At 36.1% G+C, this 22,098-nt stretch overlaps 1 protein-coding gene across 2 annotated transcripts in view; it reads right to left on the reverse strand.

The window, feature by feature from the left end:
* The window catches only part of NKAIN2 (sodium/potassium transporting ATPase interacting 2), a 1,047,208-nt gene that overhangs the window by 910,774 nt on the left and 114,336 nt on the right, over positions 1-22,098 (reverse strand). The window lies entirely within an intron of this gene.

The raw sequence follows: 22,098 nt of genomic DNA on the forward strand, positions 1-22,098 counted from the left end.
CTCTTCATAGATATATTTTCTTATAACTTTAGTTATACTTTTTCAATTATAAAATAATAATTATAATATTTTGCTTATCAACCAAACCTAATTATAAGGCTTATTCACATACATACAAAGACATATACATTAGTTTTATACCTATATATGCATATAAAAAATGGTCTTCATGTATAACACATTATCTCCTATAGTTTCATTTTTTGGAAATATGTACAAAGATCAAAAGCATTTCCTTTATTTTGTACTTTTACAAAAGAAACCATTCTTAGAGAAAATAAAGAAGATACCATGAAATTATATATATTATAGTTAAAATTTAGAGGAAGATGGATCCTTTAGACATCATTAAGTCCAATCTATGCATTCAAGAGATGAAAAAATAGAGACACAAACCTTAACTAAATGATCCAAGCCTACTTAAGCCCATTTCTATTCTCTTTCTACTATATACTAAATCTCCATTACAGGGGGAAAAAAAGTCCTTGGGAAACAAATGAATCCTTCAGAAAATTACATTTCTTAGAATAACATCATTTTATAAATCTGTCACTCTTTATAATTATAAATCTCTAATCCGTACCATAAAATCTATGAGATGTGATAACAGAAAAATTATTGCTTTTTCATAGGTCAGAAAATAGGCTCAGAATGGTTAAGTGATTGACTTAAAGTCACAGAAGTAGTGAAGTTAGAATTTTTGCTGAATTCTACACACATATATACCAAATTAAATACAATATAGCTATTTATACCACCGAACTGTGGAAGCAACATCAGGGCAGAGAGCAAAGACTTAACAATACTGCCTCCCTGATGATATTTCTCAGGATAAGTTTAGCACACTTTCCAACTGATCTCACAGGTGCTGCCTTCATCGACACCACAGTCTAATAAATCATTGGCAACTATCGTTTTTCATTTCAATTGTAAATTAATAGAAAGGTGCTTGATAAGAAAATGTTAAACTCTCAAAACTGCAGTCAATCTTAAGCATTTATATATTTAAAACTACTAAAACAAGGTTCACAATTTAAAAGATCCTTGATATTAAAAACCAACGCATTACCTGCTTTAGCAAATATTTATTAAATTTTTCTGGTATAGTCAGATTTTCACAGATATGTCTATCTGCCATAAATGGACATTAAAGCTTTCTTTAAAGACAAGTAATATGATGAATACAAAAAAACCCAAAAATAACACTTATTTTCTACAAAGCAAGCAAGTAGCATCTTCAGAATCATTTAGGAAAAACAATTTTCAAAGCTTATAGTGAAAAGTTACAGTTGTCAACTCTAATATAAACCAAAACATCCATCATCTTTATTTGTCATAATTATCTACTTGGTTTATTTTTCCCAGAACCACAATTAAGTTGACAAATTTAATAAGTTGTTTCCTCAAAGTAAAAATGGCAGCTAACATTAACATGGCTATTTATATGTATGATGTCAGTAAGCTCCATCAAGAACTCTTTGACACCATGAATTACTCTTATAGACCCCTATTAACAGAAGAGGAAAATGAAATAAGAAGGCATTAACCTTGACTGGATCACCCAAGAGGGAAGACCCTCAAGGAGTCCGACTCTGGAGCCCACATATCAAGCCATACTTTCTCACCAGTCTAGACACTACCTACAGAAAGAAGCAAAGAATAACCGAAGGAAAAAACCCAATATAGTACAAAACATAATTATTTAATGTTTGGTCAGAAGTGGATGGTAAATGAGCTGGGCTCTAATTGTAGCCAAGTAAATGTATTCAATATTAAAAACTAAAGTATTAGAAGTAAATCATGGTTTCTATTTCAATAAAGTAAAAAGCGACCAATTCAGTAAAATATTATTTTTCTAATTATCACCTAAGTACTGTTTATATCAGGGGTCCCCAAACTTTTTACACAGGGGGCCAGTTCACTGTCCCTCAGACCGTTGGAGGGCCGGACTATAAAAAAAACTATGAACAAATCCCTATGCACACTGCACATATCTTATTTTAAAGTAAAAAAACAAAATGGGAACAAATATAACATTTAAAATAAAGAACAAGTAAATTTAAATCAACAAACTGACCAGTATTTCAATGGGAACTATGCTCCTCTCACTGACCACCAATGAAACAGGTGCCCCTTCCGGAAGTGCGGTGGGGGCCGGATAAATGGCCTCAGGGGGCCGCATGTGGCCCGCAGGCCGTAGTTTGGGGACCTCTGGTTTATATCAATACATACTTTGAGAATGAGGAAATAATTTAAAACCAATACTGAAAAAACATAAATTGGGTTCCTATGCACTGTCATTCATATATGTTGAGAAAAGTGAGTCCCATCAATCCTAGACATAATCAGACACTACTTATTATGACAGTAGCACATTATTCTAAATCTGGGTGTCTCTTCCCCTACTCCTAAACTGACCAAAAGCTGCATATGGGACATGCTAGGATTAGGCACCCAGTAAGAAAAAGACAGAAAAAAATTATAAGAAATTTACAATATTAACCTAGCAGTTTACTATCTATGGGGCTTTTACAGCTGCGCAGAGTTCTACAAAAATCAATATGAACCAAGAAGTTATTAAAGCCTAACAGAACTGCCATATGTAAAACACAATTTACAACACACACAGAAGACAGAGTCCAGGTAAGGATTTATTTTCAGAGCCTGCCTATAAGCTCTCCATTTCTCATTCCCATAGATATTTTTTCTTAGAATCTACATAGCATGAATTTTAAATAAAATAATGCTCAAGCGCTGAGAGGTTTGGGAACTTAAGTATTTAAGTTGCTGATCAACTATGAATATTTAAATTCTTCAAATACGCAACCTCTTGAGAAATCAAAGAGAATTAAGTTGCTGGACATGGTGATTCTGGTTTTTTTAAAAGAGAAAACATTTAGACAGATGTCTCTGTAATGATGAGTGAAGGTCAGAACCCTGAGAAATGTAAAGGGCAGGGCATAATAATAATCACACATCTTGACACAAAAGCACTCAATAATTTATAAACTACTAAAATTAATCAAATTAGGCCATTTTAGAACAAACCAACAGAATAATGACCACAAAATGACAATACTAGAATTTGAGTTCTCATGTGCTACATGCTATATAGTTTTTCCTACAGTAGGAAGACACACCACAACTTATAAAATAAAATAAAAATTCCCTCTCTTATTAGATATGTCCAGTGGTTATCTTCCTGCTTCCATCTAACAGACCGATCAAGCAGAAGGGAGAGACCTGAACAGTGAAAGACAGAATTATATATATCATCTGAGAAGTGAAATACAGGAGTCTCTGGTTTATGAATGAGACAGTTCTTAAGATGAATTTGCACATATGTTGGAACATGTACATTTACTTTTCAAATGCAACTTAGATGTCTGCCTTAAGATAGTATTTATTGCCTGACCTGTGGTGGTGCAGTGGATAAAGCGTCGACCTGGAAATGCTGAGGTCGCTGGTTCGAAACCCTGGGCTTGCCTGGTCAAGGCACATATGGGAGTTGATGCTTCCAGCTCCTCCCCCCTGTCTCTCTCTCCTCTCTCTCCTCCCTTTCTCTCTCCTCTCTAAAATGAATAAATAAAATTAAAAAAAAAAAGATAGTATTTATTTTTACCTTTCTGTGCATATAAATACTTAAACATTTTCAAATATAACCTTCAACAATTTGGATGATGCAGAAGATAATGAACTTGTTGGAGAGGATGAGACTGGTGGTAAGAGTGGCAGGGGTTTGATTCTGCCCTTGGAGTCAGTTTCTTGAAGTAGGCATCAAGGGAAGTTTGCAGATTTTCTTTTTCTCATCATAAATGGCCCTGTAGCATCTCAGGCCTTCAGTATCTGTATGGTAAACTTTGGTGAAGCCCTCTGTATCTGGATCTCACCCCTCTAACTTTGTAATTCTTGCTTCAATGAGATGAAAAGTATCAGCTAAGTCATTTGTAGAAAACTTGTTCAATTCTGGAGTTTCTATGTCCCTGTTTTCTCCCCTAAATGCTATCATCTGCTGCTCTAGTTCCAAAAGTCTTCATTGGTAAGTTCTTTGTCATGGGAGTCAAGTAACTCTATGTTATCATTTTCACTGATGTCCATCTGCAGTTGATTACCAATAACCCTTACGGTGCTTCGTTCATAAGTATGAGTTGTACGTAAGTCAGAGGTTTGTAACTCGAGGACTAACCGTAAATATTTTCAGGCTATAGACTTTATATATTTGAAGAATTTTCTACAGAAAGGCTAACTATATTCAGCATTTAGCATAATGCTTTACATGTTATAGGTATCATTAAATATTGACTCTATGACTGAGAGGATGAATCAATTAATATACAAATCATTTGCTTACTATTTCCAGAGCCAGAATATTACTCTAGAATCCAGAATTAAGTACATTATAAAAAGGCAAAGTTCTGCTTTAATGTGTGAAAAAAGTTATAAATTATAGCTGTTTGGCAATAGAACAGGCTGTCTCTAAAGGTAGAGTATGCCCCAAAGCTATGCCCACTCTCCTTGGTGTTACAGAAGGGAGCGCTCCACAGATGGTCATTCAGTCTGGTTTACTTTTAAAAATACTTAAGATACTGTGATTTCCTCTTTGTTCTGAGTTTCTTGGTAGTGTGCTCTCTTTTCTCACTTACGCTAATAATTTCTGGTGCCTTCCTTCTGCCTTGAAAATCCATTCTTATTTCCATCTTCAGTATGAGCAAGTACTATTACAAGAGAACAAATATTCAGCTGCTCATTCATCATCCCTGCTTCACCACACAGTCACACTCCAGGTGGTAGGGAGCGGAAGTGGAGAAGAAGCAAAGTGCTCTTGCCTTGCGCACTGTTGGTGGGAATGCCGACTGGTGTAGCTACTGTGGAAAGCAGTTAGGAGTTACCTCAGAAAAGTAAAAATGAAACTGCCTTACTACCCAGCAATTTCACCTCTGGGAATAGACCCAAAGAAACCCAAGACTAATTTGAAAGAACATATGCACCCCTATGTTCATTACAGCATTGTTTATAATAGCCAAGATTTGGAAGCAGCCCAAGTGCCCACCAGCAGACGAACGGATAAAAAAAGTCATGGTACATTTACACAATGGAACACTACTCAGCCATAAAAAGAAGGAAATCTTACCCTTTGCAACAGCATGGACAGACCTGGAGAGTATTAAGCTAAGTAAAATAAGCCAGTCAGAGAAACATATGTCATATGATTTCACTTAAATGTGGAATCTAATGAACAAAATAAACTAAGAAAACTGAAACAGACTCATAGATACAGAGAACAGACTGACAGGTGTCGGAGGGGATGGGGGTTAGGGGATAAGGTGAAAGAGGTGAAAGAATTAAGCAAAGAAAAGAAATATAGACACAGACAACAGTGTGGGGATGGCAGGAGGGAAAAGGAGGCGGCAGAGGGTAGAGGCGGGTAGATGGTGATGGAGGGAGCCTTGACCTAGGTGGTGAACAATAAACAAAAAGGAACCAAAGTGCTCTTCTATTACTAACCCATCCATACGTACATATATTTTTTCTTTTCTGGTTTGTTTCACAATGCTATTGGCACATTTATTTTTATGACTTCAAAAGATGATTCTAGTAATGATACAGATGTGGTTAATTTTCTGCTTTTGTTCATTAAAGTCATCTTGATGTGGGGGCTAATAAAGTTAAATAATATGGTCTTAGCTGAATCTGCTGCAATTAAATAGATGGAGCCAAAATGTGAATGTGGGTATTATGTGAAGATTTAAGGAATCCCAACTGTTCTTCCTTATTCTTGGTTGGCATGTAGTGGAGCAAACAATGATGATGTGCACTGGATGGTTGAGGTGAGAGGGAGAATGAGGAAACCTCAGTGTCAGATCTGACATTACATCCCACCTAAGACAGGGAATGGTGGCAGCTATTTGTCCTCTCCCGCATCTTAAGTTTTTGTGCATTTAAAATGAATAACAATGGAGCCCTGGCCAGATAGCTCAGTTGGTAGGACATCATCCCAAAGCACAGAGGTTGCCGGTTCAATCCCTGTTCAGGGCTCATACAGGAGCAGATCAATATTCCTGTCTCTCTCTCTCTCTCTCTCTCTCTCTCCTTTCCTTTCTCTGTAAAATCGATGCAATAAACATTTTAAAAAATGAATGATAATGGAAACGTTGTGTTCATAACATTATACATAAATATCTAGTAGATCTGGCTTTAAGTACGGGTTTAAAGCCCATGAGTAGTTAAGAGGTATGTACCCCAAATCAGCCCAAGTTAAAACCATTGCTATAAAGTAGCAATTATAAAGCAGAATTTATTACCACCATTCTCAAAATAAAGTACTTATTTTGTCACATTGTTATTGCTACTGACTTCATGTACTTGTTTTTAAACTGCTTTGCAAGACAAAACCACATGCTCTAGAAATGTATAAAATCTGTGTCCCACAAAAACAGCCCTTAGCCTGACCAGGCGGTGGTGCAGTGGATAGTGCGTCGGACTGGGATGAGGAGGACCCAGGTTCAAGACCCCGAGGTCACCAGCTTGAGCGCGGGCTCATCTTTTTTGAGCAAAGCTCACCAGCTTGGACCCAAGGTCGCTGGCTCGAGCAAGGGGTTACTCGGTCTGCTGAAAGCCCATGGTCAAGGCACATATGAGAAAGCAATCAATGAACAGCTAAGGTGTCGCAATGAAAAAACTAATGATTGATGCTTATCATCTCTCCGTTCCTGTCTGTCTGTCCCTATCTATCCTTCTCTCTGACTCTCTCTCTGTCTCTGTAAAAAAAAGCAAACAAACAGCCCTTATGTAAATTTTATCTCCCATTAATTTTGCCTTACCATCATATGGATTACAAAATCAAGTCACACAAAGAAATCAATAACTGAAAATTAAGAAAGCACTGTTCATACAAAGGCCTTACTACTTTTTTGCTATCTGTTCTTTTTGTTTTATTTTCCACATTACATAATGCTACGGGTTGAAAAAATATATAATCTAATAAATAAAAGTAAATCTTCTTCTGCCACTTTAAGGAGCAAAAATATTAAATCCAGGCCAAATCTTCATTTTACCCCAGATGCTCTGCAAGTTTCTTATCAACACAATGGCTCAAGAAGGTATTATCCTGTGGCTGCCATTGAAATGAATGGTACTACAGCATCCGGTTATGAAAGGGCATTTGATGACTTGACAGGTGAGAAAGTATTAAATTGTGAATGTGAAATGCTATGGCATTATGAGACTACGTACTTTAAACAACTCTGGAATCCACTCAAACTATGTATCTCTCCAGAAGATAAAATACCATGTAGGTATCAATGTTTAAGTGTTTTCAGGGGCTTTGAAAACACAACACCTGCAGTCATTCAGACATGATCTTTGTCTTTGCAAAAGTATACAAAAGTATCCATTCTCAACAGCATTGTCTATGAAGATATTATACTTGTTAAACCATAATTAATTTTTTTGGAGCTTTGTATGAAAAGAGACAATGTGGGTAATATTAGCTGTACATCTAGAAAACACAAATTTCAAATGTTACTTGTAAGTCCAGAGCCAGAGCTATCACAGCCGCCTGCCACATGCAGGTTCCCACTGAATTCAGATAGATCATAATAAAACTGTGGAGTCAAGACTGGTGTGCCATACTTTATTCTAGCTCGCACCAGCAAGCAAGTAAAAACAAACACACACCAAAACCTATTCACATGTTCTCCAGTTCCACAACCAGCAGAATCTTTTCGGTTGTTCCTAGAATCAAAGGCCCCCAACTCTGTTCCCCTTCAGCTCCCCGCCATCTTGCTACCTGCCTCCTCTGCAACCAGGTGGCCCCTCTCCCAAAATGGCCTCCTAGCTCCTCTCTTCTTCCTTCTTCTTAAAACTTTTTGGAGCAAAAATCCCTCCTCCAGCACACATTAGCATAACCAAGCCCCTTTCCAAGCATGAAGGTAATTAATATTATCACCTGGGCAACACAACCACGTGGTCAGCAGCCATTTTTAACAATACGTAAAAGTGAGCAAAACCAGAAAATACTGATTTTACAAACTCATTTGCCCAATATTGTTCAATTAACGTTAATAATGAATAAGAATGACTTTTCTTCCCCCCTATTAAATATGTTTTGTAAATATTGGGGGAACATAAAAATTAAGGAGGTCTAAATTTTTAGTAAATTTCACATCCACAGATAATCTGATTAAGAAAACTCATATATACTCTTATCAGTGGTTTACTGCAGAATGTTTAACCCTTGGATCTCTGAGAAGGAAAAATGAGTGTGTTTGTGCACATAAACATGACATATAAAATATATGAATGAGTTTTATGAAAGAGAGATTAACTGATTTAAGGAATTGATTTATACAATTGTGCTGGTTGGCGAATCTAAAAATCTGCAAGGTAGACCAGAAGGCTGAGGACCCAGGGTAGAATTGAGGCTACAGTCTGAATTCAGTCTGTTGGCAGTATTCCCTATCCTTTCAAAAGGTCAGTCTTTTTTCTGGTAAAAATTTCATCTGATTGTAGAAGCTTCCCTCACATTATGAATAATTTGTGTTAGTCAAACTATACTGATTTAAATATTAATTTAATATAAAAATAACTAATCAGAAACACCTACAATAACGTTTGACCAAATATCTGGGTACCATGGATTAATCTATTTGACATGTGAAATTAACCATGACAGTATCCAACCTGTGACTGCAATGGACAAACAGGGTATTTTCATCATAAATGTTGGTTAATTTTTTTCTCTTACTTTAATGAATATTACAAAAGTGAAATGAAGAAAATCAATGTCAAAATGACATAAGCGATTTCTTGCCTGGATTGGCTAACAGTTTTAAAATACAAAAAGAATATTTTCTCAAAACCTGTGCTTTAAATAATTTAAAACCTAAAGCTATAGCACACTCTTAAGTATAATCTGCATTATTTACATATTCTCCAGGACTTTCTTATATCTAGATAATTAGCAAAACAATAAACCAAATTCTAATTTGGAGTATTTGCTATTCTACAGCATAAATACACTTACTGTGGCCAATTTCAAGATACCAATATAATGTCACTTGAGCAAAGTTAGAAAAAGATGTGAAGTTACAGAATGCACTGATCCAATAAGAATTATTCTCAAGAGCACAGATAGTATGAAAAGGTAGTAGAATAATTAGCACACAAAAAGCTTTGAGAGAATCTTTGTTTTTAATAAGATTCCACTTCTGTGTACCTACACAAAAATTTGAAAACATTTATTCTCAAAGAAAATGCACTCCTACACTCACTGCAGCACTATTCACAGTGGCCAAGACATGGAAATAACCAAAATGCCCTTCAACAGAGGATTGAATAAAGAAGATGTGGTACATGTATACCAAGGAATACTACTCAGCCATAAGAAAAGATGAAATTCTACCATGGATGAACCTTGAAAATCTCACACTAAGCAAAATGAGTCAGAAAGAAAAATTTAAGAACCATGTTTTCACTCATATGTGGGATATAAAACTGAAAGCAACAAGTGAACAAACAATAAAAACAAACTACTCATAAATACAGATAACAGGGTGGTGGCTACCAGAGAGAAGGGAGTTTGCAGGGTAGCAAAGGGCAAAGTGGATCAGTTAATTATATGGCGACTTAAGATGATCTGACTTTGGGTGGTGGGGACACAATGCAACGTGAAGATCATATATCATACAAATGGACACTTAACTGATAAACCAATGTCACCTAGTAAATTTAATAAAAAGAAAGAAGAAGATAAGATTTATTTGTTAGTTTATGTAATTTAATTTCTATGATAGCTGTATTAACAAACAGCTCACAACCATTCCTACAAATCGAGCTTTTATGAACTGGTACAAATTGGCTCCAGCAAGTCACAGCTTTAGCTTTACCAATCATTGCTGGTGGATGAAATTTGAGAAAGAGAACTTAATTCACTTGGAATCAAAGATTCCCATTAATAAAATATAATGAACTCCTCCTGTAATGTGTTCAGCCTTATCAGTTATTAACACTCATAATGAACTTGCTTATCAGCTCCTTTCCTGAGGGCCGGCTTTGATGAACAGAGATGGTGAGGAGACACGTGAAGGGATATGAAAAAGAAAATACAAGTGGAAAAGGAAACGGACCTGCGAGGAGTCTCTTACAAATGTGAAAAGTGTCAAATTGGAAATTTAGGTTAGAATTGCCTTTTCACGTGTGATTAGACATTGCTGACATAAATGCCAATATTGAGAAATTTCAGTCGCTCAGTTTTACTATAAACTTGTAGATAGAATTCAAATATAGAGTTGTCGCCTAAAAGTACACATTCTATGAATAGTTTTGACTTCAAGGTCAAATTTGAGAAACTGTTCTTAGGATGTATACTATACATTTACTTAAAAAAAAAAACAACTGTACTAGCCTACAGAGGATACAAGCATTATAGTCACAAACTAAGGCACAAATAAATTTGTCTAGTGTATTGTATTTATGCTAAAGAAAAATAAAAAGGGATGAAATCCAAGCTCACTGCTTTCATTGAATTAATTTAACATTTTTCCTGCTAAAAATCTTTATTGAAAGTTTCAAAATTTGTCTTCTGAGAAAGAGGTTCTAAGAACCTGATAAAAATAACAGACTTGAAAGTAAAAGTAAAAGTTCCATATATACTAATTTATGAAAGTTCTCACACACATCAGGGTATTAGGCCTTCTTGTGTTCAGCAATTTCACAATTTAATAAAGGTTTAGAGAAGACTGATGAAAACATCAGCATCACATCTTAATTTTCGAGCCCTGAGATAGTTTCAATAATTTAAAGCCCAATAGGTAGGTAAGTGATAGATAGATAGATAGATAGATAGATAGATAGATAGATAGATAGATAGATAGATAAAAATGAGTATTCACTCTAGATTAGAGCAATTTCACAAGTCCTATTACTTTAAGTAGGACATCTGAATAAATTTTAACTTCTCTTTCTCATCTCTTACTCATATTACAAAGTATGTCTACTTCATTTACCATTTCTATGTGATCTCAGGATAAAGCAGACACAGGGTGGAGTGAAAGGCATGAGGCCTGAGCGAGTGTACATGGGTTTGAAACCTGGGTTTGAATCCTAGCTCTAACACTTCCTCCTGTGTGGCACTTGGAAAATCACCAAACTCTCTATGTATCAATTGCGTCTTCTGTAAACCTAGGATGATTATAACAGAAACTGCTTTGGAGATGTTCTGGAATGAAGGTTTGTGTCTCCCTTGCCAAATTCATATGTTGAAACCCTAACTCTATTGTGGCGCTAGTTAGATCTCTAAGAATTAAGGGTAAATGAGGTCATATGTATGGGGCCTTTACCTGATAAGATTAATGCCCTTCTAAGAAGAGACACTATAGAATTCACTGTCTGTGGGTGGAGCGCAGAGCGCATTTCTAGCAGTTGTGGCTGATGCAATGCTGTGAGAATACTCCAGCTCCCAGAACCCTCCTGGACATACCCAGGAAGGAAGCTCCTCCGCTATAAGGAAGTGACTTAGCGCCAACCACTCAGCCCCTGACCTTTTCAGCCATTGGCTTTGAGGAACACGCTGTAACACCCGCTAAACCCATGTATATAAGCTAGCTTACTTCCTGAATAAAGTGGATCTGCGGAGTCGAGTCTTTGCGTCTCCGTCGTCCTCACCCCCGGCAGGACTTGTCCACAACTGTCTCCGTGTGCGCACAAAGAAAAGGCCATGTGAGGATACAAGAATGCAAGCTAGGTAAAGAACGCTCACCAGAGACCAAGCTTGCTGGCCCTCTGGTCTCAGATTTCTAGCCTTTGGAACTGTGAGAAAATGAATGTCTGTTCTTTAAGTCACCCAGTCTGTATTTTTCTTTTGTTATGGAAGCCAGGCCAGCAAATAGAGAGATATATTGTAAAGATAAATAATACACAGAGTTGGGCAAAATAGGGGTACAGTTCTGAGTATGTGAAACAGAGTTCATTCTTGTATTATTATTTATTAATTACTGTATCATTTTCCATACTCACACTGTAAGTCTGCTTTTGCTCTACCCTGTATGTAAAAGCATTTAGAATAGTCACAGGCATATAGTAAATATTAAGTGTTCGCTAATACTATGTATCTTACAAAGTTTTCAGTATGGAGAAGGGGAAAAATTGTCATATTAATATTTCATGAAGATTAATCTACAATGACATATTTCAATATTAGAAAAGAAAATAAAACTACTTTTTCTTCTCTTTTAGTAACTCAACCACTTATAAAAGAACAGTTTCCTGAATTATTTCCAGTATGGTCAGTTAAAATATGGCTCTCTAATTATTTCTGCATTAAAAAGTTGATTTTTGACACTATTAGTTTTCGTGTTTCATCATGTTTCATTGATTTTAAACAATTCCTATGACATAACGATTTTCAAATACCCTTGGCATGTTAGGAAGTTATGTTGAATGACTTAGGGAGCAATTTAACCTGTGTGAACATAAAAGGTTCCTCCAAACCCTAACTTCTGCAACAATATTTTCACAAAATTAGCCATTGTGTTTGACAATGAGCTATGCAGATTGGCCTGAATGGACAGGTGTTATAATACTGGATTGAGTAGTTTCAGAAGCCTTGATTGGGATGTCTAAGAAACCTATAGGTTTCAACTCAAAAACAATGCAAACAAAAACGCACATAACTTCTTTGATAAAGAGTCTTGGCCCTGCGGTTGGCTCAGCGGTAGAGCATCGGCCTGGCATGCGGGGGACCCGGGTTTGATTCCCGGCCAGGGCACATAGGAGAAGCGCCCATTTGCTTCTCCACCCCCACCCCCTCCTTCCTCTCTGTCTCTCTCTTCCCCTCCCGCAGCCAAGGCTCCATTGGAGCAAAGATGGCACGGGCGCTGGGGATGGCTCCTTGGCCTCTGCCCCAGGTGCTAGAGTGGCTCTGGTCGCGGCAGAGCAACGCCCCCGGAGGGGCAGAGCCTCGCCCCTGGTGGGCGTGCCGGGTGGATCCTGGTCGGGCGCATGCAGGAGTCTGTCTGACTGTCTCTCCTCGTTTCCAGCTTCAGAAAAGTGAAAAAAAAAAAAAAAAGAGTCTTAATCTAAAGCACAGTAGTTAATACATTCTTTAACAGATATTTACAAGAAGAAATGTGCAAAGTGAATACAATACTAGTTAATACAAATTTGGGTTTCTTTTCTCTTTTTTTTGTTTTATTTATTGATTTTTAGAGAGAGGAGAGAGAGAGAAAGGGGAGAGAGAAACGAGAGTAGGTGTTTCTCCCATGTGCCTTGACCAGGCAAGCCCAGGGCCTTGAACCGGCGACCTCACCGTTCCAGGTCGCTGCTTTATCCACTGTGCCACCACAGGTCAGGCTAGTTAATACAAATTTGAACTCAACACCAAAACAAAAACAAAACTACAACCTATTTGGAGTAAAGCAATTACATTTCAAACACAATTTAGGCTAAAAACCTGCTGATAACTCAACTCAAATAGGAAATGAACTCAGGATTAAGTGCTATGATTTACTAAAGAGTGCCATAAAATTACATTATCACATACATAAAAATTTCAAACTATGGAATCTATTATGTATTATAAAGCATATCTAAATTCCAATAATTAATTTTATATTTCATTCAATAATTTTTTTATTGATTTTAGAGTGAGGAGAAAGGCAGGGGTAGGAGCTGGAAGCATCAACTCATAGTTGTTTCCTCTATGTGCTCTGACCAGGCAAGCCTGAGGTTTCGAACCGACGACCTCAGCATTCTAGGTCAATGATCTACCCAGTGTGCCACCACAGGTCAGGCAATTCAAGAATATTTTTGACCAACAGAAAATATTTTTAATTGCAGAAGTAAAATGCCCTTTAATCAATTTTTATTTATTTATTTATTTTTACAGAGACAGAGAAAGAGTCAGAGACAGGGATAGACAGGGACAGACAGACAGGAACGGAGAGATGAGAAGCATCAATCATTAGTTTTTCATTGTGCATTGCGACACCTTAGTTGTTCATTGATTGCTTTTTCGTGTGTCTTGACCGCGGGCCTTCAGCAGACTGAGTAACCCCTTGCTCGAGCCAGTGACCTTGGGTCCAAGCTGGTGAGCTTTTGCTCAAACCAGATGAGCCCGCTCTCAAGCTGGCAACCTCAGGGTCTCGAACCTGGGTCCTCAGGATCCCATTCTGACGCTTTATCCACTGCGCCACTGCCTGGTCAGGCACCCTTTAATCAATTTAATTCTTATAATTAGAGGTAAAATATGGTAGATTTACTAATCAAGAAAAGTACCTCCTTATTTTTATTGAAGTGTCATTGAATTTGTTTGTTTTTAATTTATTGTGTTGACATGGTTTCAAGTGTCCTGCTCAATACACCATCTATACACAGCATCGTTCGTGCCCATGGGGGAACATGAAGCAGTGTCACTGAGCTTTAATGATTCCACACCATCCAGGAGGTAAGAAGCATGGTTAGTCTTCTTAGTATCTAATTGACTATTACATAACTTAAGCTATAAACTTTAATCCAAAATACAGAATGAATTCAGTGAAAAAGGTCTGTCAAATGTTTGATGTTCTGTCACAAAAATATTACTCCTGGGAGAGATATATATGTGTGTGTGTACATATAAATATATATTATTTACTGCAATACATATTTAAGGAGACAGTGCTTATTACTGTAAACTAGTGTTATAAAACACTAAAGATAAAGATTAATTAATAATAGGTACTCCAACAGAGTCAGAAGGAGATTTTCAGTCCTGGCTGGTTAGCTCAGTAGGTTAAGAGCATAATCCCAAAATGACATGGTTGTGGGTTCAATCCCCGGTCAGAACACACACGGAAAGCAACCAAAATGTACGGCTAAGTGGAATAACAAATGAATGCTTCCCTTCCTCCTCTCCTCTCTCTTCCTCTCTCTCTATATCTCTGTAAAAACCAGTAAACATTAAACCCTGGCATATAGCTCTGTTGGTTGAAGCATTGTCCTGGAGCACAAAAGTTGCCATTTCAAATCCTTGGTCAGAACACACACAGGAGCAGCTCGATGTTTCTGTCTCTCTCTCCCTGCCTCTTGCAAAATAATAATAATAATAATAATAATAATAATAATAATAATAATAATAATAAAAGAAAGGATATTTTCAATACTATTTAAGGTTTTAAAAGTCTACACATACCCCTTTTACTTAAATGTGTATTTAAAAATATGTCTAGAATATGGGACATATGTATATAAAATGCAAACATGACAATCTAGATAAAAGCTTAATCAACATTTGGCTGAATACATATACATTGTGAATAAAACAGTCACTGGACTAAGTGTAATAATGTCCTCTGTAATTTACAGGACTACCCATTAGCTGCAAAAAAGACCTGAAGTTTAATAAGGGTTTTATATGACAGCAGAAAAAAGCTTAAACATGAAGTTATTTTATATTTATTATGAGCTTTTCACAGGGTGAAGTAAAACTTCTGCTTTAAAAGGACACATTGAATGCACTGTCTTCAAAACGAATGATGGCTCATGGAGCAAATATATATGATATTCTAAAGTATGTGAGAATTTAGACTAAAAAAATTCTCTTTTAATTAGGGGAAAATATGAAGTGCAAAACATTTTAAACATTTTTTTTATTTATTCATTTTAGAGAGGAGAGGGCGAGACAGAGAGAGAGAAGGGGGGGGGGGGAGCTGGAAGCATCAACTCCCATATGTGCCTTGACCAGGCAAGCCCAGGGTTTCGAACCAGCAACCTCAGCATTTCCAGGTCGACGCTTTATCCACTGAGCCACCACAGGTCAGGCAGAAGTGCAGAACATTTTAGAGGCATTTTAGAAATTATTTTCAAGGACATTATAAAAACCAAGCCAATGGCTGCCAGTGAATCTGTTAAATAGTTCAACCTTATAAACAGTGCTTTATCGTTCCCACCCTGCCTCCCCTGCTTTCTCTTCACAACAGGCTGGAGAAATATTTAGAGCAGGTACAGCAGGAAGCAGATTCAGAAAAATAATTCATTGCTCATTTTCACACAGCTGGGAAGTGTCAGTATCCAACCAAATATCTAAGTATCTAAGGTATCTGACTCACAAATAATTAGATACAGTTTGTTTTGTTTTTTAATTAAGAGCTTTTCCAAATATATTCTTAAACTCCTCAAAGGCTATTTAAAAGGACCATGTTATTGGTCATGTTATTTTTTCTTTTCTTTTCTTTCTTTTTTCTTTTTTTTTTTTTTTTTGACAGAGACAGAGGGATAGAGACAAACAGACAGGAAGGGAGATAAGCATCAATTCTTTGTTGCAGATCCTTAGTCTCCTTAGTTGTTCACTGATTGCTTACTCATTTGTGCCTTGACCAGGGGGTTACAGCAGAGCAAGTGACCCCTTGCTCAAGCCAGCAACCTTGGGCTCAAGCCTGCGACTTTGAGCTTCCAGTCAGTGACCTTTGGGCTCAAGCCAGCAATGATTGGGTCACATCCATGATCCCATTTTCAAGCCAGAGACCCTGCACTCAAGCTGGTGATCTCAGGGTTTCAAACCTGGGTCCTCCATGTCCCAGTCCGATGCTCTATCCACTGCACCACCACCTGGTCTGGCGGACATGTTATCTTTCATGGCAAACTTTTCTTTAAAAAGTCAGGTTCACTTGAGCCCAGATTTAATAATCACGCATTCCATTGTAATTTTTATTTAAGATGCAACTATTGTACACATATCATCTGCCAATTGCTGTACTAATGGCTGGGAATATTTTGGTAAGTAAACAGAATCCCTAACCTTGTGAAGCTCACTGTAGTCCAGCGCAGACACCAATTAAAATAAACACAAATATATGTTGGCACTCTGCAATGAGAATGATGCAGGATGAGTTCAAGTTTCAGTTGAAACACATAAAGAAGACCGATTCTAGTCTGGGTGGGCAGAGAAGGCAACGTTTGAAGTGGATTTGCTGTGCAAGCTGGGCGAGCTTGCCTAGAAGGGCTAATTAGTGTGGAAAAAATAATCTAGGCAGGAGAAATCAACGCATGTGCAAGGGCCTTGTGGAGGAGGAAACATGGTGTCCACCATCAAGGCACAGAATGCAGGTCAATGTGCTAGAGGTAATAGGGGCACATGGGGAGACCCAGAGACAGTGCGGGGGTCAATAACACACAGCCTTGTAACCTCTCTTATGGACGTTCATCTTCCTATGAAGTACCAGCTCCCAAATCATTTCAAGCAAGTAGGTTTGACAAGGTATGACCACCATTTATAAATATTCCTCTCTTTTCAAGGTGGAGAATAAATTGTAGTGAGCAAGAGTGTGGAGAGAGCAGGTAGGTTATAAGCAAGATCCAGGTGACAGCAAATGTTAAGACGTATCAGGGTCATGGTGATGGAAATAAAAAAGACATTCCCAAAACATATTGAGGAAAGAAATAAGAAAGAAATAGGGATGGCTTAGAAATAGGGGGTGAGAAAAGTCAGAATTAGTGAGATTTTACTTAAATTAAAAAAGAGGCCTGACCAGGCGGTGGCACAGTGGATAGAGCATCGGACTGGGATGCAGAGGACCCAGGTTCGAGACCCCGAGCTCACCAGCTTGAGCGCAGGCTCATCTGGCTTGAGCAAAAAGCTCACCAGCTTGGACCCAAGGTCGCTGGCTTGAGCAAGGGGTTACTCGGTCTGCTGAAGGCCCGTGGTCAAGGCACATATGAGAGCAATCAATGAACAACTAAGGTGTCACAATGGCAATGAAAAACTGATGACTGATGCTTGTCATCTCTCTCCATTCCTGTCTGTCCCTATGTATCCCTCTCTCTGACTCTCGCTCTGTCTCTGTAAAAAAAAAAAAAAAAAAAAAAAAAAAAAAAAAAAAAAAAAAAAAAAAAAAAAAGAGAAAAAACTGACTTGAGTGTATTCATGGGACATCTGTCCTCACAAAAGCTAATTGATGATTCAGGTTAATTACTCTTCTCCACATGTTGAATTTCTGACATAGTTTCTGTAAGCATAATTTGGCAACACAACAATGGCAGAGACTGTCATGGCAAAATGAATTGCTAACATATGCAATTAAAATAAATGTCTATGAGACGTAACTGTCAAAATAGTAATTATGACTTGGTGAGCTAGAAACAGTCGGAAAACTTACTTGAAATTAAATTCCTGTTATATATATAGACTAAATATATTCCAAACCAAGGTATTTAAAAAAAAAACTAATCAAACTCTTCAGTACTGAATATTCAGTAACATGATTCAGATAAACAGTGTATAACCAGGAAATGCATTTAGTGTTTTAATGGTTTTGAAATCATGTTCACTTGAAATATATTTCAATTTGGGAGAATAATGAAGACAACCACCCTCAATTTTAAAAATTCACGGTCACTTCTGGCATTCATTACATGTAAATAAGCTTTCTAAAATAAGAGCACCCTAGCAAGCAAAAGTCAGAACTTTGGACATGTGTATTTGGAGCATTTGGATTGTACCTGACATCAAAAAACCCAGATGTTTGAATGTGCTAATGAGATAAAAAACCTTTAGAGGTAAATAATCATAGGATTCTGTAAAAATACTACTCAAGAAAAAATATTCAGAGATATATTTCTAGAAAATCTTTGGGAAGCATCTTTTTATGAATTGCAAGACTCTCACTATATTATTATTATTGCTATTATTTTATATTTTAACATCTCTGAAACCAATATGCCCCTTACAATTGCTATTGTGTTTCTATGCTGAAAAGACAGAAAAAAAGAGCATGGTTGCTATTACCTGCTTTTGGCCGTAGCAAAGCAAACTGTCTTCTCCTAACTGAACCATGTGTATTCATTGTTCATACAATATGTGCTTAGCTGAACTGCTGTTTAAAATATCTTCAAAGCGTTTACATCATGATTCATCACCGAAACAAATTGTTTACCTGGCAAAGCATGCCAACAAATAACAAAACATAAATTTGGCTTTAGTAAAATATTCTTCTTTGGAGTGATGACCACAATTTCTGATTCCCTGCAAAGCAATAAACACATGTTCTATGAAACATGAGAAACATATCCATAATTATATGAAGCTTGCTTTTATGTTTTGTTACTGATATTCATAGAAATATATTATCTCACATGCCATTCAGTGCTAAAAAAAAGACAAAGTTGCCCAATCCCTCAGAATAGATGAAAAAATGTTTCAAGCTAATGAGGGACAGATGTGATGGATTCTTGAATTGGTTAGAACTATCATTAATGAAATTGTCATTTAATTGAAAGCATTTTTTTCTTTCTTAGTGATATGTGAAATGATGATACATCTTACAATTAATGTCATATTAGATTCAGTATAATAAGGTTATGAGAATGAACTGACAGATGGAAGAGAACTAGTCTCAGCTCTTTCAATAACAATCTGGGAAATAGGCAGTCAGTCTATTAATGTATCTAAGCTTCAAAATAAAGATGTTGGGCAACACCATTGCTTGGGTTTCTTCTAGTTATATGACATCATATACATTCAATAATTTTAAATATTTGTAGCAAATTTATCTTAAAATATATATAGAAGACCACAGTTCAATGAAATTACTATACATTTGAAGTGCCAATAAATATAAAACAGAAGTAACTGCTATTTTTTACTATGAATTGTTTATTCAGGCTTTTAAAAGTAAAACATGATGGTGACCATACTAATAACAAAAAGTAGCAAACAATAAATGAAACACTGGGTTAAATAAAGATGTGGTCAAATATTGTAAATCTTCAAAATTATGTAGAAATCATGATTATTCATAGTAAAAGAGCAGGTGAAATGGAAGAAATAGATCAGATCAGAACTTTAGTTTAAAACATACTTGGCTTTGAACTCTTAAAAATTGTTATAATATTGTAAATGTGCTACATATGTGTCAATATTTTTTAGTTCAACAAGATGCTTTTTGAATCCGAATACTTTATTATCCAATAATTTTAAGTAAATGAGAAATTATTATAAAATACTTTGATATAAAACCTTATTATCAGATAAAAATTTCCATAATTACCTGCCAAAAAGCATGTATCAAATTTGACTATTAAACCTTATTTAGCATAGACAGTTACTATGGAAAGTGATAAAAGTCTGATTAGGTTAAAAGAATGTGAAAATGGAGATATTTCTAGTGAATGTAAGCTTTTTAAGTTGTGCTTAGAAATGGATAATAATTAAGGTGAATAATTTTACTACATATAATTTATACCAAAGCCATTGACAGATTATGTAAAGGTATAAGGCCAAACAATTTTTAAACTAATCTAGAATATATGAGACCAAGGGAAATTTTATACAGATATATTTATTTTATATAATTGAAGAAATGGTTTAGACTGATTCTTGTTCATAATAGTTGTGAATTTTGATTCTTAGTTTTAATGTTATCTGTTAAAAGAAAATCAAAACCATGTGCATCAAGTATGTATTTTTAAAATTATATTGTTTTAAAAGGCAGAAGACGTTTCCAAAACATATCTTAATTTGTTATATATGGGACATACATATTAAAATAACTCTGTGCGGTAAAAATATATATTCAGATACATAATTAAAGATTATCAGCACACAACTTTATATATGGCAGTGCATATTAATTCAACCTAGCATTAAAAATATTCTTGTCTTAGGTATACAATTTAGAAAACTTTATTGGTAAAACTAGCTCACATTCATCTATATATATTCCCTTTATCTTACCTAAGTCAGAAATATATACCATATGCAAGCTCTTCATCTTACCCTATCTAGCACCATCTCCAGTGCATAAGAGCTAGATCTGTAAGGGTCTCTCAAATTTATACACACTGAGAGCAGAGGATACTAATTGCCCTAGATTAAACTGCTTTGGAAGATAGTGTTTTCCATGGGAACTGGGGGCAGATTTGTTTACTGTTCAGTGAAATCAAGATAATGGCACTTTTCAGAACAAAGTTCAGGCAGATTTGTTTAGTGTCCATTATGAAAGATTCAGGTTTCCTAAACACAAGGTTCCTCAGCTGTGACAATCACCCTCTGTGTAAACAGTATTTTCCCAGTCACTTCCGTGTCATCCTCAAATCACTAGGAGGGATAATAAAGTTCATGCTGCTGGTTGTGCTATGGGCAATAAAGTCTTTGTCTCTGACCCAAGAGCATAATGTCACCTGCCAGAGTCAGCCACGATCCTACAGACTAAAATCTCAGACCCTTTACATTCTTGTTAGGAAACCCAAATATTTCTTATAAAAACAAAGAATTAATTTTCCTAGCATTTTTCCACTTTCTAGGTTTTTAAAGATTATAAAAAAGGAATTGGTCAATTTAGTAATTATTTGTAAATATAAAAATAATATGATTAATTTTAAGACTATGGATTTCTTTAAAAATATATAATTACTGGCCATTTGAGCTGAGATAGATTAAGATTTCCAGGATGCAACCCAAAAGAGGTCAAACCAGGTTGCTCCTCAAACTCGTTCTCTCCTTCTTGTCTCTATCCAGTTCAGCTAATTAAGTTTACATCCAAGTGAAGGGGAGAAAAATTTGACTGGACATTTTGGAGTCTGGCTAATCAACAAACAAAAGAGGTCATTTAACCATATCATTTCTGAGATGTCCAAATAAATGCATAGCTGATACAGGGACATGTTCACTGAGTGAAAAGACCACTAACTACTCAATTACAGATTCATCCCCCATACACTCCCATATATAACTCTTTTGGAGAAAAACAGTGTCATATTTAAGATGTACTTATGCATTATGAGAATAGTTAAAGCAAAGCTGAACACAGGTGTGCGGAGAGTAACTAGAAGAACAATCAACTGGATGTATTAGGGAAGACTACTGCAATATGCTTATGATATTCATTAGGATCTATGCACAAAACAGTCAGATAATAAACATTTGATCAGTTTGAAGATAACAGAAACACAAAAGTAACCTACCATTGCATCTTGATAACTGTTTTATATTTGGATAAACTTTCACTATGAACTGAATATTTTAGAAAACAAAAGATGTTACATTCACTTCCTAAATCAGACAAATATAATTGTCTCCTGTCTTTATAGAAAATTCCACATAATCCAGTTTCATTCTTTTGCATG

Source organism: Saccopteryx leptura, chromosome 3 (assembly GCF_036850995.1).
Source record: "Saccopteryx leptura isolate mSacLep1 chromosome 3, mSacLep1_pri_phased_curated, whole genome shotgun sequence".
NCBI lineage: Eukaryota > Metazoa > Chordata > Mammalia > Chiroptera > Emballonuridae > Saccopteryx > Saccopteryx leptura.